The following is a 22,445-nucleotide window of genomic DNA, read 5'->3' as shown; positions in this document are numbered from 1 at the left end:
AGGTGCATCCGTGCTCAGCGCTGCGGGACGAGATGTCACGCATCCCCCATAGTTGAGAGTCTATGGAGGGATGCGTGATGCGCGAAAAGAACGGACATGTCCTATTTTCGCACGGACCCTTCACACGGTCCGTTGAAACAACGGCTGTGTGAACGGCCACATTGAATTACATAGGTCCGTGGGACGGCTGCTGTTTCAACGGCCATCCCACGGACGTTTAACACACTCGTGTAAATAAGCCCTTAGGGTGTATTCGCACAGTGTGGTTTTGCCGTGTTTTTATACCGTGTGACGCAAAAACCACACTACTGTGTGTTTTTATCATGATTTGCCGTGGTCTTTGCAGTTAGCTTGGATACTGCTGCATATCGTGGTAAAAACTTATGCGGTGAATACACCTCTTTGTATGCCTCTGCTGGTGGATATCATTGCAAAATAAATGCTGGATGTAAAAGTTTTACTAACATGGCATTAATATGTACCACCAACAGTTCTGCAGACTAGCGGGTGACTACTCCAGTCTCCACAGGAGTAAAGTGTTCTGGCATGGTCACCTGGTTCCTGCAGCACTGATCAGTGCTCAATTTGAAAACTTTTAATAAAAGTAAACATAAAGAAAGTTTCACCTTAACTATATACATGTATATCATTGCTTATTTGAATTTACTTGGATTTTTAAAGATATATTTTGCTTTAATTGAATTGTTAAATTGTATTTTTTTTTCTGCTTAAAGGGAATGTGTCACGAATTTAAAAAAAAATTCAAGCAAGTTACTTATTTTTGTTATAGTTTTTTTGGTGTATGTTTTTTTGTCTTCCACAAAGTGAAAAGTATTCAAAATTAAATAATAAATTGACATGTTTTCCTATGTTGGCCACCAGAGGGAGCGCTTTCAAGAATTACAGCATGATCAGGTCAAGTAGACAACTGACATTACTAAGGTGCTAATAAAGTAATAAAAAACAGAGACATAACTCCCTGTTCACACACAGATTCTTGGCATGGAATCAGGTAGAAACAACCTGACTCACAGCTGCTGTAAATGTGGGAGTGATACTCACCACCCTCCCAATTTTTGGCTACAAGCCAGGAAAAGGTGTCTTCAAATTGCTAAGCATTGTCCAGCTCCATTTTTGAAGAGATTGTACAAATGGTAGCTGGCTGAAGCTAAAGAACACACCAAATGGCTTGTCTACACACAATGGAATTGCTGCAGAAAATTTCTGCAGCAATTCTGTTGAAAATAACAGACATTCCACTGTGGAAAAAACGCACCATTTCCTGCGTTTTTGACTGCAGAAAATGGTGCATATTTTGCTGCGTTTTTCTCAATGTTGGGAGATGGAGACATCTCCTCTGCAAAACGCAGTCATTCAGTCCGCTTTCTGCAGCAGGAAGTGACATACTGCTGTCCAAAAAATACGCACCGCAGGTCAATTTCTGCTCTGAACTTTTACGCAGCATGTGGATGAGATTTCTTAAATCTCATCCACTATGCTGCTACCGTATTCTGCTGCGTTTTTTCCAAAAAAACGCTGCAATTCTGAAGCGTGTGGGCGAGACCTAACAATGATGAAAGTGAAGAGGGAAGACCCTGTGGTGAATGACTTATCAGTTGACAGGTTCACATGGCGTGTATTTTACGTGTTTTTGGCGCATTTTGTGTGCTAAAAAAGGCATCCCAAAAACGTTTGATTAAGCTTCGCATTTACATCAATGGTAAAGTGCGCTATTAGTACATACAATGCGTTTTTTTACGCGAGCGTTGTTAAAAAGCGCTTTGCGTAAAAAAGAGACGTTGGGTCAATTCTTCGTGCCTAAAACGCTCCAAATGTTCCCATAGTCAATGGGAGTCCTAATTATGTGCCAAAAAACTTGCAAAAAGCACGCAGAAAACACGCGAAAAACGACTGCATTTTAAAAAGGGACAAGACAGAAGTCTGCTGTAGGTAAGTTTTTTAATTTTTATATTACTAACTTAAAGAAGCTCTGTCACCAGATTTTGCAACCCCTATCTGCTAGTGCAGCAGATAGGCGCTGCAATGTAGATAAGAGTAACGTTTTTATTTTTAAAAAACGAGCATTTTTGGCCAAGTTATGACCATTTTTGTATTTATGCAAATGAGGCTTGCTAAAGTCCAACTGGGCGTGTTTAAAGTAAAAGTCCAACTGGGCGTGTATTGTGTGCGTACATCTGGACGTGTTTACTACTTTTACTAGCTGGGCGTTGTGTATAGAAGTATCATCCACTTCTCTTTACAACGCCCAGCTTCTGGCAGTGCAGACACAGCGTGTTCTCGAGAGATCACGCTGTGTCGTCACTCACTTCTTGCCCCAGGTCCTGCATCGTGTCGGACGAGCGAGGACACATCGGCACCAGAGGCTACAGTTGATTCTGCAGCAGCATCGGCGTTTGCAGGTAAGTCGATGTAGCTACTTACCTGCAAATGCTGATGCTGCTGCAGAATCAACTGTAGCCTCTGGTGCCGATGTGGCCGACACGATGCAGGACCTGGGGCAGGAAGTGAGTGACGTCACAGCGTGATCTCTCGAGAACACGCTGTGTGTCTGCACTGCCAGAAGCTGGGTGTTAACGCACAGAAGTGGATGATGCTGATTCGTCAGCATCATACACTCCCATTCCTAACGCCCAGCTAGTAAAAGAAGTAAAAACGCCCCGATGTACGCACATAATACACGCCCAGTTGTACTTTTACTGTAAACACACCCAGTTGTACTTTTGCAAGCCTCATTTGCATAAATACAAAAATGGTCATAACTTGGCCAAAAATGCTCGTTTTTTAAAAATAAAAACGTTACTGTAATCTACATTGCAGCGCCGATCTGCTGCAATAGCAGATAGGGGCTGCAAAATCTGGTGACAGAGCCTCTTTAATTATTATATTTTTTGCAGGTTCCGCTGGACCGTTTGGACTACGTCGATCTCCGTTTATTGTTTTCTTTAAATGAAATGATTACCGAGGGTTCTGTGGGGGAGTTTTTATTTCAATAAAAAATATTTTGTAAGGGTGTATTCTCACAGTGCGGTTTTGACACATTTTCAACATGCGGTCCAAAACGGCATCGAAAAAATTGCAGTAAAAATGCATGCATTTTTCAATGTGCTTTTCGGCCATGCAGGAAAAACGTGGCAAAACCGCACTGTGTGTATACACTCTTACACAGTTTTTTGCAGGCAGAAAAAAATCTGCCTCAGAATTCCTTATTTGTCCCCGATTTTCGATACGGTTTTTGCCCGTGGCCATTTAAATCGAATGCAAGGACAGCAAAAAAACGCCACAAAAACGCTTGGAAACGAGCATCACAGGTTTTTTCTGAATCCCATTAATTTCAATAGGAGGTCAGAGGCGGAAGCTATGCCAAGAAAGGACACGCTGCTTTTTTTTCCCCGCGAGCGGCCAAATCCGCCCGAGAAGAAGACGCCTCTGCATCACATTGAAATCAATGTGGTGCAATTTTGGGGGTTTTATGGTGCTAATTCCGACGCGGTTTCCACGCCAAAAATCTCTGTGTGAACAGGGAGTTATGTCTCTGTTTTTTTAATACTTTATTAGCACTTTAGTAATGGCAGTTGTCTGCTTGACGACGTCCATTACTAAGGCATGGCTTAGTGCTAGCCAATATAAAGGCTAGCACTATCCCCCCCCTATTATTAACCCAGCACCCACCGACACCAGGGGTATCTGGAAGAGCCGGGTATAATCCGATACCCAATCATCTGTAGCGATATATACGAGTTCCCGGGGCGGCTGTAGGCCGGTATTATGAGGCTGGAAAGGGCCAAAAACAGTGTCCCTTCCCACCCTGGTAATGCTGGGCTTGTGCTGTGTTGTATCTGGCTGGTTATGAAAATGATTGGTTATTTTTCATAATCAGCCAAATACAATAAAGCAGCCACAGCCTAGCATTGCAACGATGGGAAGGGCCACGGTTTTTGGCTATTCTCAGCCTCATAAGACCAGCCTGCGGCCGCCCCAGTGCCCAACCATCACTACAGATGGTCAGTTACTGGATTGTACCCGCTCTTCCCGATGCCCCTGGTGGCGGTGGGTACCGGGGTAATAATGGGTGGCGGTTACTGCTAGCCTTTTTACAGGTTAAGGCCTCATTTACACGAGCGTAATATACGCGCGTGCGACGCGCTTGCTTTTCACGCGTGTCGTACGCACCTATATTACTCTATGGGGCAGTGCAGACAATGCGTGAATTTTGCGCAGCGCGAGTGCGTTGCGTAAAACTCACGACATGTTCTATAATCATGCGTTTTTCGCGCATCACGCACCCATTGAAGTCAGTGGGTGCGTGAAAACCACGAAGGTCGCACGGAAGCACTTCCGTGCGAACTGCGTGATTCGCGCAAGAGCTGTCAAACTGAATGTAAATAGAAAAGCACCACGTGCTTTTCTGTTTACAAACATCCGAACGGAGTGTCTTAGAGATGAGCGAACCGAACTTCACCGGGTTCGGCCGAACTCCTTTTGACCGAACCCGGCAGGAGACAGTCACTGTCCAGGGTGCTGAAAGAGTTAAACTGGTTCAGCACCCTGGATAGTGACTTCCGATCCCAATATACGTGAACGTGTAAAAAAAAAAAAAAGTTCTGACTTACCGATAACTCCCGGCTTCTTCCTCCAGTCTGACCTCCCGGGATAACAATTCAGTCCAAGTGACCGCTGCAGCCAATCACAAGCCAAGCACAGGCTGCAGCGGTCACATGGACTGCCGCGTCATCCAGGGAGGTGGGGCCAGATGTCAAGAGAGGCGCGTCACCAAGGACACGTCACCAAGGCAACAGCCGGGAAGTTCTCGGTAAGTACAAATCTCTTTTTTTTTAAACAGGTTACTCGATATGGTGATCGGAATTCACTGTCGAGGGTGCTGAAAGAGTTACTGCCGATCAGTTAACTCTTTCAGCACCCTGAACAGTGACTGACGTCGACTAGCCTCATCTCTATGATGGCGGCTGCGCGAAAATCACGCAGCCGCGCATCATACACTGATGACACACGGAGCTGTCAAGTGCCTTTTGCGCATGCAAAATGCTGCGTTTTTTGCGTGCGCAAAACGTACACGCTCGTGTAAATGAGGCCTAATACTAAGCCCTGCCTTAGTAATAGACATCGTCAAACAGACAACTGCCATTTCTAAGGTGCTAATAAAGTATTAAAAAAACCAGAGACATAAGAAAATATGTTTCCTGAGGGGGGGGGGGGCCCGCGACGAAGAGGGGCGCAGCACCCCCCACAAACATGCAAAAAACACACACTCACACTGACACCTTACCTGCAGTGCGGCCGGTCACCAAAATGGCGCCAGCTTATACACAAATGAAATAAAAAATGGCAGCCCCAAAATAGTAAAAATGTTTAATAAAACAAAACATTTTTTGACAAAAAATAAATAAAGTAAATGTAACATTTTATTGAATAAAAACACATAAATTAATAACAACAAAAAAAATCATGACACCTTTCCTTTAAATGATAGAATGCAACATAGAAAATTCTAAACCAACCGTCACAACTGACTGTGACAGATTATAACACGTATATGTTTTACAAGATGGTGGTTAATTATAATCCACCACAATAAATATAATCTACAGGTGTGCACTAGGCAAACAAGGATATCCTAGAGAATGACATCCTATGATCCGAACATCAACATATCAACATATGCAATGATTATTGTTTTCTTTCCCCTTTTATCTCAAAGATGACAATCCTTTAAGATATCCTACAAATAAGTCAACATTTTATTAGGATTAGTAACTTTAAAGCTGGCACATAAACAAATGACATTTAAAAAGAGGGGGGAACGGTGGGCAACGTCTTAGCTGCCATTCACTTGACAATTGACATCTTCTGCTAGTTAGCATTGAGCCAGGATTGCCTGTTCCGGATCACCAAGGTGATTAAACCAATCTCTAATGACAGGACCAAGCTGACATGTTTGAAGCGGCTTCGTGGAGATCTTTCAGATTAAACAGGGAGAAGGTGTGAAGGGGAGATTGAGTGAGGGACTTAAACCATTAAGCTTCCAACACATTAGGTGTTAAACAAACAGTCATCCTTTCTGAGGTGAGTGGTACTACATACACATCACTCTGAGATAACATTGCAGGACAGGTCATAACCCAAACACAGCTTCTCCCCTTACATTGACTTTTAGCAAAACTCCCCCTCAGGTGCTCTAGGGTTCAAATAGGATACTTTTACACTTAATGGTCGCAAATGGCTAAACAGGAGCTTCCCTAATAAGGGACTATGCAAACATGGTCTCAGAATTGCCTGTCATTTTTTAGTTAAAGACCTAGAAGACGTTAATAGACGGCCAGCTGTAATAGATATGACAGGATTCAAGCCCATCACCACAGCAAACGCCTTAATGGCACAAGACATAGAGGCGCAACAAAGGGGAAAGCTGTCAGGTGTTAATATGCCAAATCCTTGTCATGTATTCATTACGCTTGCCTAATTATTATGGAGGACAGATAATTCTTAGACATTAACATGTGAAAAACAATAAACATTTACCAATTGTTCTTTTTTAAGGAATATAGGAGGACATTGGGCCTCATTTATCAAAACTGTCTAACAGAAAAAGCAACCAATCACAGTGCAGCTTTCATCTTCCTCGAGCAGTTTCAAAAATGGAAGGTGAGCTCCGATTGGTTGCTATGGCCAACAATACCAGATTTTCTATTAGAAAATGTTGATAAATGAGGACCATTGTGTACATAGCAGCTCTCTTACCAAATGTGATTAGCAAAATCCCTTCATTTAGGGGGGGGGATTCCAATTACAACTACAGGGACTTCCAAATTTCTTATTTTAGCCCTGCAGCTCAGGCTGTCTCACAATACCCTGTTTTCTGGAGTCCATGGACAGAATGCAGGCTGCTGTAAGTGGTAGCCTGAACTTTGCTGAAATGTGCAATTTAAGGGTATGTTCACACGATAGCAGGCATTTACGTGTGAAAAGACAGACTGTTTTCAAGAGAAAACAGCTGCCTCGTTTCACACGTAAATGCTGCTCCTCGTATTATGCGAGGCGTCTGTGACGCTCGTAAATCTTGAGCTGCTCTTCATTGAGTTCAATGAAGTACGGCTCAAATTACGTTGCAAAGAAATGCCCTGCACTTCTTTGCCGAGGCAGTCAATTTACGCGTCGTCGTTTGACAGCTGTCAAACGACGACGCGTAAATTACAGGTCGTCTGCACAATACGTCGGCAAACCCATTCAAATGAATGGGCAGATGTTTGCCGACGTATTGTAGCCCTATTTTCAGACGTAAAACGAGGCATAATACGCCTCGTTTACGTCTGAAAATAGGTCGTGTGTACCCAGCCTAATGCAACCCTGTTTCTTAATGCTCATGCACACGACTGAGATCGGGCTGTGAAAAACGGTCTGAGCGTCGGCTAGATCTCCAGGTCCGACCACGGTACAGGTGAACGGGACTCCTGGCATCATAGATATTTTATGATGCTAGGAGTCCCTGCCTTCCCGCAGTACTGTTGTTCCGTACTGTATAATTTTGTTCAGTACGAAACAGCAGTTCCACAGAAATCCAGCCGACACTTGGACCGTTTTTCACGGCCTGATCACGGTTGTGTGCAAGAGCACTTATAAAGGGAGCGTTACCGATAACATCAAGCGATATCTCTTTATGCAAATCCCATTTATACTCTAAGGGCTCATTCAGACGAGTGTGTTCCTCGTTCGTGTGCTGTGCGTTGAAATAACTCACAGCACACGGACCCATTCAATTCAATGGGGCTATTGAGACATGAGTTCTCACGCAGCGAGTGTCCGTTGAATGAAACTCACTGCATGTCCTATATTGGTGCGTTTTTGCGCATCTAGTCGCCCATTGAAGTCTATGGATGCGTGAAAACCACGGACAGCACATGGATGACGCATACCACACGCAAAGCGCACTGATGCCAATAATCAACGCACACTGATGGCACACGGACATGAAATGTAGGAAAAATGCTGCATTTTTTACTGGCGCAAATAGGACACGCTCGTTTGAATGTAGCCTTACAAGCATCCGCTGTCATTTTCACTTTGTTCCTGTACCCACATTTGGTCAAGTCTGGCCAACTCTTTTTATCAGACACTGATGGTTATTTATTAACTTCACATTCCAAGTCCTCAGCCATCGCTGTCTTGTTTCTTTTGTATGTATGTGTCTTTATTTGAAGAACACTGTCTACATACACAGAATTTTATAATGTTAACAAACACAACTAGGTAAGAAAGGGATAAACTCTTCAGACCTGCCAGCAAACATAAACTCTACCATCACTACCATTTTTCTGATGCATTGACGTTAATGGTAAACACGGTATGCAAAGTTGCCTACTTGTCTGTATTACAAAGCTGTGGACACTAAGGATGTCTGAGCTTTCCGTCGGGGGAACCCCTCAACTGGAAAGAAAACAGAAATCATAGCTTCTGTTATCATCATAATTGATCTCAATGGTCACAGATACTTTGCTAATGGTTTATGTTTGTCACCGTTGAGAAAAGGTTCAGTTTTCTTTATGGAAACAATAGCGCAGCTGTACTGACAGTCTCCAACCATCGCTGACAGTATCACACTTTGTAGGGACACATCCTTCTGACAAGGGTAATGGTAACACCAAGTTGTCTATTAGTCCTGGACTACACGGGGAGTTATTATGGAATACAAGGATTTCCTATAACAGACATGTCATGACCTGCCTAAGTAGAGTCGTGTGTTAATGAACTTTCCCTTACCCATCCTATCCCTCCACCCCCACCTTTAGAAAAGACACATGACACCGAGGTTGGATGTGAAATGGCCACAGCAGCCGTTTATTAATTTCACAGTTTTATAAAAACAATTTAAATCCGAAACCTTCGGATAACTAGTTAGGAATCCACCAGAGAATTCCTTCTAATAATTCACATGACCCAACATGGGTCAGAATCGTAAATAACAATTTAACGTTAACATTAACCCGAGCAGAGGAAGTCCTTGAAGCCCTTTCAGATATTCCTTTTTTAAGAACACACCGAGTTAGCCATCTGCAAACCACCAATTACCTCCAGCCGTAAACCAGCTCGGAAGCACCGTTCACCTCTGCAGATGGCTCCAACCACTAGAAGTCCACTTCAAGGGGATAACACCCGATGAAGCCTTCAAGTGATATACCTTCCACCAGAAGACCACTTCAAAGGGATAACACCCGATGAAGTCTTCAACCATGTACCTTTTTTGGGGGACGCATACCCCCGATGCGACCCCCCCACCATTTTGTACTGACTGGCCTCAAGGACTCCCCCCGCCAGCTGCCATGACAACAGAACCTACTCCGGAAAAAGGAAAAAACATGTTAAATAAGCACACAAATAAAAACACAACACTCATAGACGGACGTACATAAAGACCCCCAGGGTAACAAACCAAGGGCGGGAGGGTGGGAGCTTGTCTCTCCCTATGTCACTCCTCCCGCTGCTTCCGGCTCAATGCCGATAACAGCGGGAAGCTCCGCAACGGCCCCCTGACTCCTCCTTGTCCCTCCCCTCCAACTCTCCCTCACCTATTAACCCTTTCCCTACCAGGGAGGTCATGGAGGCTTCCCCCTAAGCCCTGCAGGCTGCGTCCAGCCTCGTCTTGACCTGCCTAAGTAGAGTCGTGTGTTAATGAACCTTCCCTTACCCATCCTATCCCTCCACCCCCACCTTTAGAAAAGACACATGACACCGAGGTTGGATGTGAAATGGCCACAGCAGCCGTTTATTAATTTCACAGTTTTATAAAAACAATTTAAATCCGAAACCTTCGGATAACTAGTTAGGAATCCACCAGAGAATTCCTTTTAATAATTCACATGACCCAACATGGGTCAGAATCGTAAATAACAATTTAACGTTAACATTAACCCGAGCAGAGGAAGTCCTTGAAGCCCTTTCAGATATTCCTTTTTTAAGAACACACCGAGTTAGCCATCTGCAAACCACCAATTACCTCCAGCCGTAAACCACCTCGGAAGCACCGTTCACCTCTGCAGATGGCTCCAACCACTAGAAGTCCACTTCAAGGGGATAACACCCGATGAAGCCCTCAAGTGATATACCGACCACTAGAAGTCCACTTCAAAGGGATAACACCCGATGAAGCCTTCAAGTGATATACCTTCCACCAGAAGACCACTTCAAAGGGATAACACCCGATGAAGTCTTCAACCATGTACCTTTTTTGGGGGACGCATACCCCCGATGCGACCCCCCACCATTTTGTACTGACTGGCCTCAAGGACTCCCCCCGCCACCGCGAAACAGGCCTTGACCACCTTAAGCCTGTGAGTTCCTCCACACCACCACCGCCCTTTCTATGCCTTCTGCTATCGCCAAGCTCCAAAGATCAATGCCAACCTCGATCAGATGAACCCCGTCACTCCTCCAGAAATTCCCCACTCCTGACTCCAAATCCCTGTGCCTCACGCAAATGCCCCCGTTTTTTGCCACAAAACGGGACACCGCCCGATTAACTTTAATGCGAGCCTTATTGACTCTCTCCACAGATCTAGCCAACCGCCAATGTTTCCTTGGGACTATGTCCGACCACACTATTACCAACTTGGGATAAGAAACCCACAAACACAACATATCGTGTTTGATATCCCGCACCAACTCACGAAAGGGGCGGACTCCTAAGTCATTCCCACCCACGTGCAACACTAAGACCTCCGGAACCCTATCAAGCTGGGCATATGTCTGGAATTCCGCCAACACCCTGCTCCAAGACATACCTCTAAATCCCAGCCAATGCACAACCGCATCCTGTCGCGGAATGCGCAACTGGCGACCGTCCGGGCGGACGTCTGCCCTCAAAGCCCCACAGTGCACGTAAGATGACCCAGCAACCACACCAAACACGGAGGCGAATCTGAAACGGAAAAAACAATTAGGCACCACCATATAACATTTCTTAAGCGTTAACAACAAACCTCATAACATATGGGGGCGGACATAGGACTTAAATCTGTTGGACTCCCAACGACCAATACGCCGCACCCTTCATCATCCAACCCCCAGCGCCCCGCTTCTGTTGCTGCGCCAATCCTGAAGGAATGAGATGAATATGAGCCTGCCGCGACACCAACCGCCGTCAAACATTTTTTAAATACAGCTCCAAACTGAAACCTGGACAAAAACGACCCGTCCATATGACGTAACAAAGGCAAATCTGGAGACCCCCCTTTTGGCTTAAAACGCTGCATGCACTCTACTGCACTCTACTGGGCACATAACCGGGCGAACAAAACTATCAGCTTACCCTTCCCCAATTGGTCAGTTTTCGACCGACGCAACCATACCTCCAGGCGATCTGCGAATAAGCTCAACTCCCCAGATCTCAGCCCCCCTGCCTGCTTGGTACTCGGCGACACCAACTCACCTATCCTAAATGCCCCAAAGAACGCTAACGACAAAGCTAACCGAAACAAATCCATTTCGTCTGAAGAACGACAGACCGATGCTAATGAACCGCCCAACGCGCTAAGCAAAGCAAACGACACAGGCCTTCTACTGTCCGCCTCCACCCTACCTCGGCGCAACCCCTTCAAAGCCAGAAAATTGACGCGTAAATTGACTGCCTCGGCAACACCAGAAATTCCTTCGATACATCCTGACAGCCTCGCAACTTAAAACCAAACGCCACCGCAGATATGAACCGGTTCACCTTTGCCACTGAAAACCCCGCCTCCCAGGCGTCCCCTAACCAGTACAAAAGTGCCACCAACCTGTCTCTATCCGTATTGACGTCACCCAACTCTCTTACCCACTCCTCCCACTGCCTCCAACAAGCAGCATAAGCACTCCACGTCGTGCGCGCCAAAGACCTTTGTAACAGTTGTTCTACGGGACCGAGACCAGATCCCAAAGATGTTCCGGACAAGACAAACCGAGACGTTCCGCTCCCGGTGCCAATTGCCGAAACCGGTCCCACTGCGAGCGAGAAAGAGCATCAGCGATACAATTCCGTACTCCCGGCACATGCACCGCCACCACCCACGCGTTCAACGACAAACACACCAACACTAAATGTCGCAACAATTGAACTACCGGAGGAGAGGACGCCGTGATGTTATTAATGGCCAGCACCACCCCCATGTTGTCGCAGTAAAACCGAACCTTCTTATCCCTGAGCCTGTTCCCCCAAATGGTAGCCGCCACCACGATGGGAAACAGCTCGAGCAGGGCCAGATTCCGCGTGAGTCCACTGGACACCCAACTAGCCGGCCATTGACCTGCGCACCACGGACCTCCCCCGTACGCTCCAAAACCGCCCGCCCCAGCCGCATCCGTAAAAATATTCAAATCACTCGTATCCTGCGCTGGGGCCATCCATAGCGAGCGACCATTGTACTGGCCCAAGAAGTTATCCCAAACCTGAAGATCAGCTCGGTGCTCCTCCTTGAGCCGCACAAAATGATGCGGCGCACGCACTCCCGCCGTTGCCGCCGCCAACCTTCTACCAAACACCCTCCCCATTGGCATAATCCGGCAGGCGAAATTCAACTTCCCCAGCAGCGACTGAAGCTCCCGCAGCGTCATTTTCTTCAGTCTACAAGCCCGCCGTACCTCCAGCCTCAAAGCACCCAACTTATCCGCAGGGAGACGACACTCCATTGCCACCGAGTCTATTTCAATTCCCAAAAAACAAATCGTCGCTACCGGGCCCTCCGTTTTTTCTGGCGCCAAAGGGATCCCAAAATCCCTCGCCACCTTCTGTAGAGCATAAAGCAAATTACCGCAAACCGGCGAACCCCCCGGGCCAACGCACAAAAAATCATCCAAGTAATGGATCAACGAGTCGACCCCGGATACTCCCCTCGTTACCCACTCCACAAAGCTACTAAACGCCTCGAAGTATGCACAAGAAAGGGAACACCCCATCGGAAGGCACCGATCCACGTAAAAAGCCCCATTCCAAAAACAACCCAACAACCGTTGGCTTTCTGGATGAACTGGCAACAACCTGAACGCCGCCTCGATGTCGGTTTTTGCTAGCAGCGCACCTGGACCCGCAGCCCGCACTAAACCCACCGCCTTGTCGAATGAGGTATAGACTACGGAGCACAACTCGTGATCAATCCCGTCATTTACCGACGAACCCCTGGGATACGATAAGTGTTGAATCAAACGAAATTTCCCGGGCTCGCGCTTAGGAACAATACCCAACGGGGACACCACTAAATCTTTCACAGGCGACTCAACAAAAGGCCCCGACATCCGACCCAACGAAACTTCTTTTAACAATTTTTCCGACACGACTTTGGCATGCAAGTAAGCCGATTTTAAATTCCTCTGCGTAACCGGAACCTCATAAGGAGGCGGAGGAATAACAAAACCAACCCGAAACCCTTCGTAAAGCATACTCATTTAGATAAGGGGCCATCTTTTCAACCCGCACCGGTGACACCCCCTTGACCAGCCGCGGAGGACTGGTTCCCTGACTTCTTTTTTCGCAGACATTTTGCCGCCCCGTGTGATGCACCATTACACTCGGAACACACGTGCTTGAACTTGCACGTGGCCCCGAACTTACACTGGCCTTCATTAAATTGCCAGCAAAAACCCGCCTTTCCCCCGCCGCCTTGTCCAACCTGACTAGACTGGCCTCCTTGGCCGGCGCTCCCGGGAAAGGGCTGCCTAACCGGAGCCGTAACCCGTAACCAGAGAGCAATATCCTTCTGGTCCCACCGAATCGCCGGCCGAACCGCTTTCCGCTGACGGAATTGCTCATCATATCGCAGCCACGCCTGACCCCCATACGCCCTATGAGCCTCCCCAATAGCATCAAAATAACAAAACAACGCCGAACAATTTTCCGGCGCCTTTTCCCCTATCACACTAGCCAATATAGCGAACGCCTGTGACCAATTAACGAACGTCTGCGGGATAAGCCTATACCGCCGCCGTTCCTCCTCGTCCTTTTTACTCTCGTCCCGCTTGCTCTTATCCAAATTAAATTTAGCGAGCGGCAAGAGAGAAAAAATCTCAACATATTCGTCCTTCCAGATCCGCTCGCGCACCTCCTGCTTTAAATGCGCCCCCAACGGACCTTCGAAACAAACGTACACCTCCCCACGAGCACGGTCATCAATACGCACCCGATCGCCATCCTTTTGTGCCTCGGTCTGTACCGACACCGCGACCGCCTCCCTAACCGCCAGCACGGGCCGCGCCTGTAACAATCCCACGTCCCTGGGGCCCTCCCACACTACCGCCGGGGACACTTCCGTGACTACTGGCGCCGCCGCCCTATCTAGGCGCCCGACCAGCTCCCTCAAGCAACTCACTAAATCTGCTAGACCCGCGCCATCGCGCCCGCCCGCGCCACTACCGGCCACCGATGCGACGCTAGCAGCCCCTCCGCCGACACCCGACATAAAAATCGCTGGATATGACAATGATGGAGTTATACACTCACCGGGCCGCACAGGCGCTGTGTTCCCGTCAGCCGGACCATCCTGACCTCGACGATACTTGTCCAGTTCACCTTCCTCCAGCTCTTCTCTCGCAGACGACTGGCCATCCCACCGACATCTTCGGATCGGAGATGATGAAGCGCTGACCGATGGGCCGGCAACCTGCCGCCCGACCGATGGAACCCGGACTTCCGACCGAACCTGTTGTCTCAACGTCGCTGCAGATCTAGGCGTCCGTCTCGATGATCCTGAAGAAGCCTGCCCCCTGGCCGGAACATCACCAGGCGGGGCGGCCGTACCTTGTCTTCCAAATCTTCCATCCGATGGGGGAGGGGTGGCAGGGAGCCCGGCCTGCGACTCCCTGCTTACCACCGGACCCCGTCGCTGCTTGGGATTCCTGCCAGGACGCAGGGCCTGGGAAGGGGCGGTCCTCCCAGCTGCCTGGCCCGCAGCGTCCGAGATCGGGCTCCCTCTGCGACGCCGTGTCCGCGGGACTGCCTCAGGACTGAGGCGCTCTGGCGGTCGAGACCGCCGGGAGGGACGGGTCGACCCGGCCTGCGTCGCCGTCACCCCCGGCAACGCTCTCTGCCTGCTCCGAACAGGAGCAGTTGTTGCCGACTCCCCCCCCGCCGCCATGCTAGGAAGGGGGCCGGGGGAGGGGAGCCTGTCTCCTGCAACAGACCCCGAACGCCGGGCCTGACGTGACAAAACGACGTCCGGGATCCTCGCTAATGCAGCCACGGTCTCCACCAGCCATCCGGGACCGTGGTGCACAGCAGCTGCTCGCAGCTGCTCTAACAAAACTGCCTCCGACATGATTTACGAGCGCGGGCAACGGGGAGCTTGTCTCTCCCTATGTCACTCCTCCCGTTTCTTCCGGCTCAATGCCGATAACAGCGGGAAGCTCCGCAACGGCCCCCTGACTCCTCCTTGTCCCTCCCCTCCAACTCTCCCTCACCTATTAACCCTTTCCCTACCAGGGAGGTCATGGAGGCTTCCCCCTAAGCCCTGCAGGCTGCGTCCAGCCTCGTCTGGAGAGGTGACAGATTCTCTATAAATCCAGTGCCTCACATGTGTTGTGTTCTCTGATGGAAGTTGTTCTCTTTCCTTTTCTTCTCCATCTGGCCCAGACCTCCATGACAACTTCTTCTGACCACTGCAAAGTCTCATGTCGAGATAGTTTTGGCCCCTCGATTCTACAGCCTCTGTAGCTTCCTCTCTGATAACACAAATAAATTCAGACCAAATTCAGACCCCACACCAGGCCCTAGAGTAAATAGATCTCTTAAATTATTACAGTTCCCCGACCAGACTCCAGCTAAACAAATATAGACCCCAGAACACACACCCTAAATAAATACAGTTCTCTGACCAAACCCGCTAAACTAATAGGGACCCAAGACCAGACCCACTAAATAAAAACCCCAGACCAAACTCCCTAAACTAATAAAGGCTCCAAACCAGACCCCTAAATACAGACCCAGACTAGACTCTGTAAACTAATACAGACCCCAGACAAGACCGCTTAAATATAGATCCCCAGACCAGACCTCCTAAAAACAGACCCCATAAACTAATACAGATCCCAGACTCCCTAAACTATTCTAGCCCCCGTAAACTAATACAGACCCCAAACCATAAACTAATAAAGACCCCCATACACTTATATATAGCAGCTAAATCTCTTGCTGCTCCACTTTCTGGCATCGGGACCTGGCCACATGGTCATGTGACCTTGTGTCTGCAGGTCTTTCAACGGCAATAAACCCTGCTCACACATGGTCACATATATGCAGGTCCAGCACAAGCCGCTTAGTCACGGTTTTTGCGGCAATTTGTGTAAAAAATTGCGGCAAAACTGCAATGTGTTTTAAATCTGTGGGTAGTCATGGGTCGCCCCAAACGCCCCTATATTAATCCACCACTGCAAATCCTCTGTTTGCAGCGCGTGTGCTGGATTGCTCCCTTGGTAACATACACCCTCGTTACTCAAGAACTACATCGCATGTGCCAGGCATTTGACGCGTCTCTGACAACCCGGTCATGCGCAAAGCACAGAAAGAGGCCAAACGTAGGAGAGGGCATCAACGCCATCCTGCGCACAAGTGCACTTAGATGACTTTGAGTCTCAGCGACAACCAGAGGTACTTCGGTTATAACAAAAAAACGCCTTCTTACGGGTGGACACATATATTTAAAAACGATTATTACATCTGCAGAGGAACAAAAAATTGGAACCCCTTACGAATGATAATAATTATGCTACAACGTTATGACCAAAGCACCCCATGTAATCATAAAAAGCGCTAAGTGCAAATAAGGACAATATCAGTATTAGGCTGGGTTCACACGTAGCGTAAATACTGCAGATTTTCCGCAACAAATTTTATTGCGGAAACTCCACACTGCATTACAGTAGCAGCAAAGTGGATGAGATTTGAACAAATCTCATCCACCCGCTGCTTAAAAAACCCACTAAAAAACATTCATAAACTGACCTTTTTAATCCGCAGCATATCAATTTATGTTGCGGAATCGCTGCTTTTCTGTTGCAGGTTTTCCCTATTGAATTCAATGGGAAGGAAAAACCTGCAACAAATATCAGATGTTGCAATTTGCAATTTTTGCGGTGGGAAAGCTGAAACGTCATCCCTCGAGGCTGGGCTGCAGGACTTCAAAGGGATGCTTCGCCATGAATACAATTAATTATAATTTTTGTTTTTTTACCCGCTATTTTCCACATCGGACCATCCAGCCGAAAAGCTGCACCACGATTTGGTAAAGTTTAACGGCCGGAATTCCCTGCAGCGTCCAGGGCGTATACACTGCGTGCTTTTACACAGCGTATCCGCCCTGTGTGAACACACCCTTACAGTCACAAGTGCAGTATAAAAACTACAACAGTGGGGTCATAATATTGCATACAGTCTTTAACCCCTTCCCACCGCAGCCATTTTTCAGATTTTCGATTTCATTTTTTTTTAAATTTTTATTTTTTCCTCCCCACCTTCCAAAAGCCATAACTTTTTTACTTTTCCATCTATATAGTCCTATGAGGGCTTGATTTTTGCGGGAAGAGTTGTACTAGGAAATGGGAAAAAAAATATTTGTGGGGTAGAAAATTTAAAAAAACAGCGATTCCTCTATTGTTTTTTGTGCTTCATTGTTACGGAATTCACTGTGCAATTAAATGACATGTTAACTTTATTCTGCGGGTCAGTACGATTACGGCGATACCAAATTCATATAGTTTTATCTACATTTTACTACTTTTCCAAGGAAAAAAACTGTGAAAAATCGAATTTATTTTGTGTTGGAAAATTCTGAGAGCCATAACTTTTTTATTTTTCTGTCGATTAAGCGGCATGCGGGCATATTTTGTTGGGGATAAGCTGTAGTTTTTAACCCCTTAATGACCAGGCCATTTTGCGCGTTAATGACCAAGGATTATTTTTTGTTTTTTCACGGTCGCATTCCAAGAGTCGTAAGTCGTACAAAGACATATTCACAAACAGACCCATATATACCCAGTATAGATATTGTTGTCGATTTCACGTGCAGCCCTATGTAACACCTCTGATAACACACAGTGATAACTCTCTGAGTACAGATAATGTAGTAGATGATAACTATACCCACAGACACATATAAACACACACACAGAGGCATATATATAAGGGCAGCAGATTATATTAGGGGCAGCAGGGTATATAAGGGTCAACAGGGTATATAGGGGTCAGCAGGGTATATAGGGGCAGCAGCGTGTATAAGGGGCAGCAGGGTATATAAAGGGCAGCATGTTATATAAGGGGCAGCAGGATATATAGGTGACAGAAGGTATATAGGGGCAGCAGGGTATATAGGGACAGCAGGGTATATAGGAGGAAGCAGGGTATATAGGAGGCAGCACAGATATCTGCATTTTATCTGTTTAATATTGAACACACACTTTTACAAAGAGACATAAACACATGCAGAGACATATACACACATACACACAATGTAACATATACACATACAAACACAGAGAAACATACTGTATACACAGACACATACTGTATACACACTACACACACATATACACACAGACACAAATGGACACTCACCGTGTATCCTTGCTGACAGGATCAGAGGTTTCTTGCAGGACGGGCTGTGGGCGGAGCTTCCTCCTCTGCTTCTCGGCTGTTATTTACTCCATGTGTGTGCAGAGCACAGAGTAGACGCAGAGCCCAGTGGCACCCCCTACATGCGGGGAGTGTGCAGCACGGGAGTGGGCCCGAGTCAGAACGCCGCTGCATGATCTCCTGGCTCTTCCTAAAGCTGATCGCTGCTGCAGGTGTCTGACATACAGGGCGCCAATCAGCAGCGGTCAGCTGCTCTGCGGCGCCCCCTTCCCTACCACCTAGTTGCGCCCGGGGCACATGGGTTAAAGAGTAACTACACTTTCATCAAACTTTTGATATGTCATAGAGACATATCAAAATTTTGGATCGGGTGGGGGTCCGGGTGCTAAGACTCCCACCGTCGCTGAAACAAAGGTGCAGAAGCGCTCACCTGAGCGACTTGCACCTTCGGCTGTCAGGTTGAAGACAGCTATAATAGACATTCTATATGAGCGGGCTTCAGTCTCACGATGAGTGTTGATCACAGCCGAAGGAGCAAAGCACTTCTGCACCTTCATTTCAGCAACAGTAGGGGTCTCAGCACCCTGACTCCCACAATCCAAACTTTTGATATGTCTCTATGACATATCAAAAGTTTGACGATAGTGTAGTTTCTATTTAAATGTCATTACATATAGAGATCCTGCTGCTGAATAGTAACAGCCGTTACTGTGCAAAATAACAAATAATTGGTTAATACCATCCATGATCCTGATAGTGCATACCATGATTAATATACAAAAAATGTGAAAATTAAAAATACTAATAAATGTGAAACATAAAAAACAAAAATAGACAATTCATGAGTGAAAAATTAGATGAAATAAAAGAAAAAGGCCTTATAAATAAAATAGTTCCATATTTCCTTGATGTAAGATCTAAGAGCCTGTTCACATCAGGGTTTGGTTTCCGTTGATGGGTTCCGTCTCAGCTTTTTGTTGGAGGAACCATCAATGGAAAGGCAATCGGAAACCATAGCTTCCGTTGTTAATGGTTTCCATTTGTCTCTGTTCCTTAACGGTTACATTTTTTTGACGGAATCAATAGAGCAGTCGACTGCGCTATTGATTCCACGAAAAAAATGGAACCGTTACGGAAAACAGAGACAAACGGAAACCATTAGCAACGAAAGCATTACTATTGAAATCAATGGTGATGCAAACGGAAGTTATGGTTTCCGTTTTCCTTTCCATTGATGGGTTCCTCCGATGGAAAGCTATAACCTATGTTCTTTTTGCTCTCCTAAATCCCTGTTTTACACTCCTTCTGCTATATCATTTGGCATAGAATCTTGTTTTAAGGCTCTTAGCTTGATGTTCAAATTAGGCATTGGATGAGCAGATCCGCTTCATCGGGAGGAACTGACCAACTGGGACTGCTTTAATAGTGGAGTACTGTATGTATGTGTATGTTAGTGAATCTACTGATGTGCTCTTCTATGCACATCAGTTTGTAATTGTCTGTTCTCACCAAAGCTAATCAGCATATCCAAAAACTCCACTTTCTGTTGGTTGTCCGTAAATGTAAGTTTGATGTTTAAAATAAATTTCTGCAAGTCCGTATCAGATCCCTGCCATATTAATAGAAGATCATGAATGTATTGCAGCCAACACTGCACATTGTCCATGGCGTGCGTGATTTCACTGTAGAAAACCTGCCTCTCAAAAAAACGAGAGACAGATTTGTATATGCTGGTGCGCCCGACACCCCCATGGCGGTACCCTGTTTCTGTAAGTAAAATGCATCTTTGAATGCATAAAATTACATGTCAAAATGGAATCAGTTCACAGAGGTTGATGTCCCAGTTGCTCATCCCCAGTAAGAAGTGAACTGCCTCAAATTCATCTTGCTGTGTGATATTTGTATACAATAACTTAAAGTCATTTGTCACCAGATACATATCTGGATCGAGTGAGATCCTATCTATTCTAGTCAGGACGTCCATTGTGTCCTTCACATAAGAGGGTAAACACTCCACCATGGGTTTTAAATAATGATCAATGAGCTTACAGATTGAATCATATAGCCCCTCCAAACCAGATACAACTGGATGTCCTGGGGAATCTGTTGGAATCTTATGTATCTTAGGGAAAAATGTAAAGTTGGAATATTTGGGTATCTGATCATGAGCCCGTCCAAAACCTTCTTTGGGATAATCTCCAATTCATAGGCCTTGTTTAGAATAGAATGTAATTCTGCAGAGAAAGTATTCAGTAGGTTATACGGCAGTTTGTTTTAGGTTTGTTTATCCCTCAACTGGCAGAATGCCTCTTTCTCATATTTGTCTACAGTCTATACCACGATGTTTGCCCCTTTGTCAGCTGCCTTGTAGACTACATTGTCATATGACTGCAGTTTCTTTAGGGCTTTCCACTGGATATTGGTCAAATTTTCATGTCTATAGCCTACGGAAATTTTGTTGAAATCTTCAATGACTAATTTAGTGAAAATCTCCACCTGACGGCAAAGTGACAAAGGGGAAAACTGTGTTGATCTGGGCATGACAGACTGAGGGATCATACCTTTTGCATAATTTGATTGTTCACTCAATAAATCCTCAAGTTCCTGGAAAGCGTACTTTCCAGCTTCACTTTTAAAGCAGTGTCTACTGCACCCCTACTGTGTAGTTTCTTCAAAATTGATTCACGTGAAAAATGTGTAAATCCTTCATGGCTGTAAAAAAAAAAATCTAATTTTATACTGGGAGAAAAAATTGGTCCTTTGCTTAATACATCACTCTGCATCCGAGAGAATATGGGTTGATAGATTAATTACTGCTAGATTATAAGGATATGTGGGCCTGTAATTTTGGCATTAATATATATAACATAAAAATGTACTATTTGAAACACAATATATGGACAAAAGTATTGGGACACACCTTATATATGAATTCAGGTGTTTCATTTTGTCCTATTGCGATCAGTGTATAAAAGCAAGCACTTAGCCATGCAGTCTGCCTTTACAAAAATTTGTGAAAGAATGGGTCGCTCTAAAGAGCTAATTGAATTCAAGCGTGGTACTGTAATAGGATGCCACAGTTGCAACAAATCAGTTAGTGAAAATTTTTCCCTCCTAGATATTCCACGATCAACTGTGAGTGGTACTATTGCAAAATGGAAGCATTTAGGAACCACAGCAACTCAGCTACGAAGTGACAAACCACATAAACATAGAGTGGATTTGCTGAGTTCTGAGGTGCATAGGGCATAAAAGTCGGCAACGCTCTGATGACTCAGTAACTGCAGAGTTCCAAAGCTCCTCTGGCTTTAACATCAGCACAAAAGAGGGGGGCTTGCCAAGATGCTGGTGGGAGCAGACGTGCGGTTGGTGAGCTCCGCTGGCAACTACACATATCTGGCTCCATCCTCCCTCCTGGAGCTAGTGACTCCCTTGGGGCATACATAGTGTTGCTCCTGGTGCATGGTGCACATTTTGGAGGCCCTCTTCGCCAGGTTTGTGGCGTCCAGAAGGCGGGGCCTAGTCTGTGGGCCAGATCACCGGACTAAATTTCATACTAGAGGGGCATAGGCTGCACTACCGACCAGACAAACGGCGGCCCGGTGAGGCCTATTGTTGCGACCTTGGAAAAATGGCTGCTGCTGGACAGCCTGCCCTCCCTCTCTGGTGCCCTCCCGGACTTGCATCCTGCCTGAGACCACTGTCTAAGGTGCCTTGCTGGCGGTGTGGGAGACGCAGCCGCCATTTTGTTATTTTCAGCGCTGGCTCTCTGGGGGACATGATTTCCTCTCCTGAGATGCGGTGAGTGGCCATACTATCAGATCTT

General features: G+C 46.4%; 1 protein-coding gene across 1 annotated transcript in view; it reads left to right on the top strand.

The window, feature by feature from the left end:
• Positions 1-5,899: 5,899 nt before the first annotated feature.
• LOC142751085 (uncharacterized) overlaps positions 5,900-22,445 on the top strand; it is a 34,745-nt gene continuing 18,199 nt past the window's right edge. Inside the window, exon 1 of the mRNA XM_075860059.1 lies at positions 5,900-6,102. The gene's annotated coding sequence lies outside the window, so the exon portion shown is untranslated. The remainder of the gene's footprint in view (positions 6,103-22,445) is intronic.

Source organism: Rhinoderma darwinii, chromosome 3 (genome assembly GCF_050947455.1).
Source record: "Rhinoderma darwinii isolate aRhiDar2 chromosome 3, aRhiDar2.hap1, whole genome shotgun sequence".
Taxonomy (NCBI): domain Eukaryota; kingdom Metazoa; phylum Chordata; class Amphibia; order Anura; family Rhinodermatidae; genus Rhinoderma; species Rhinoderma darwinii.
This window is presented reverse-complemented; position numbering and strand designations above follow the sequence as displayed.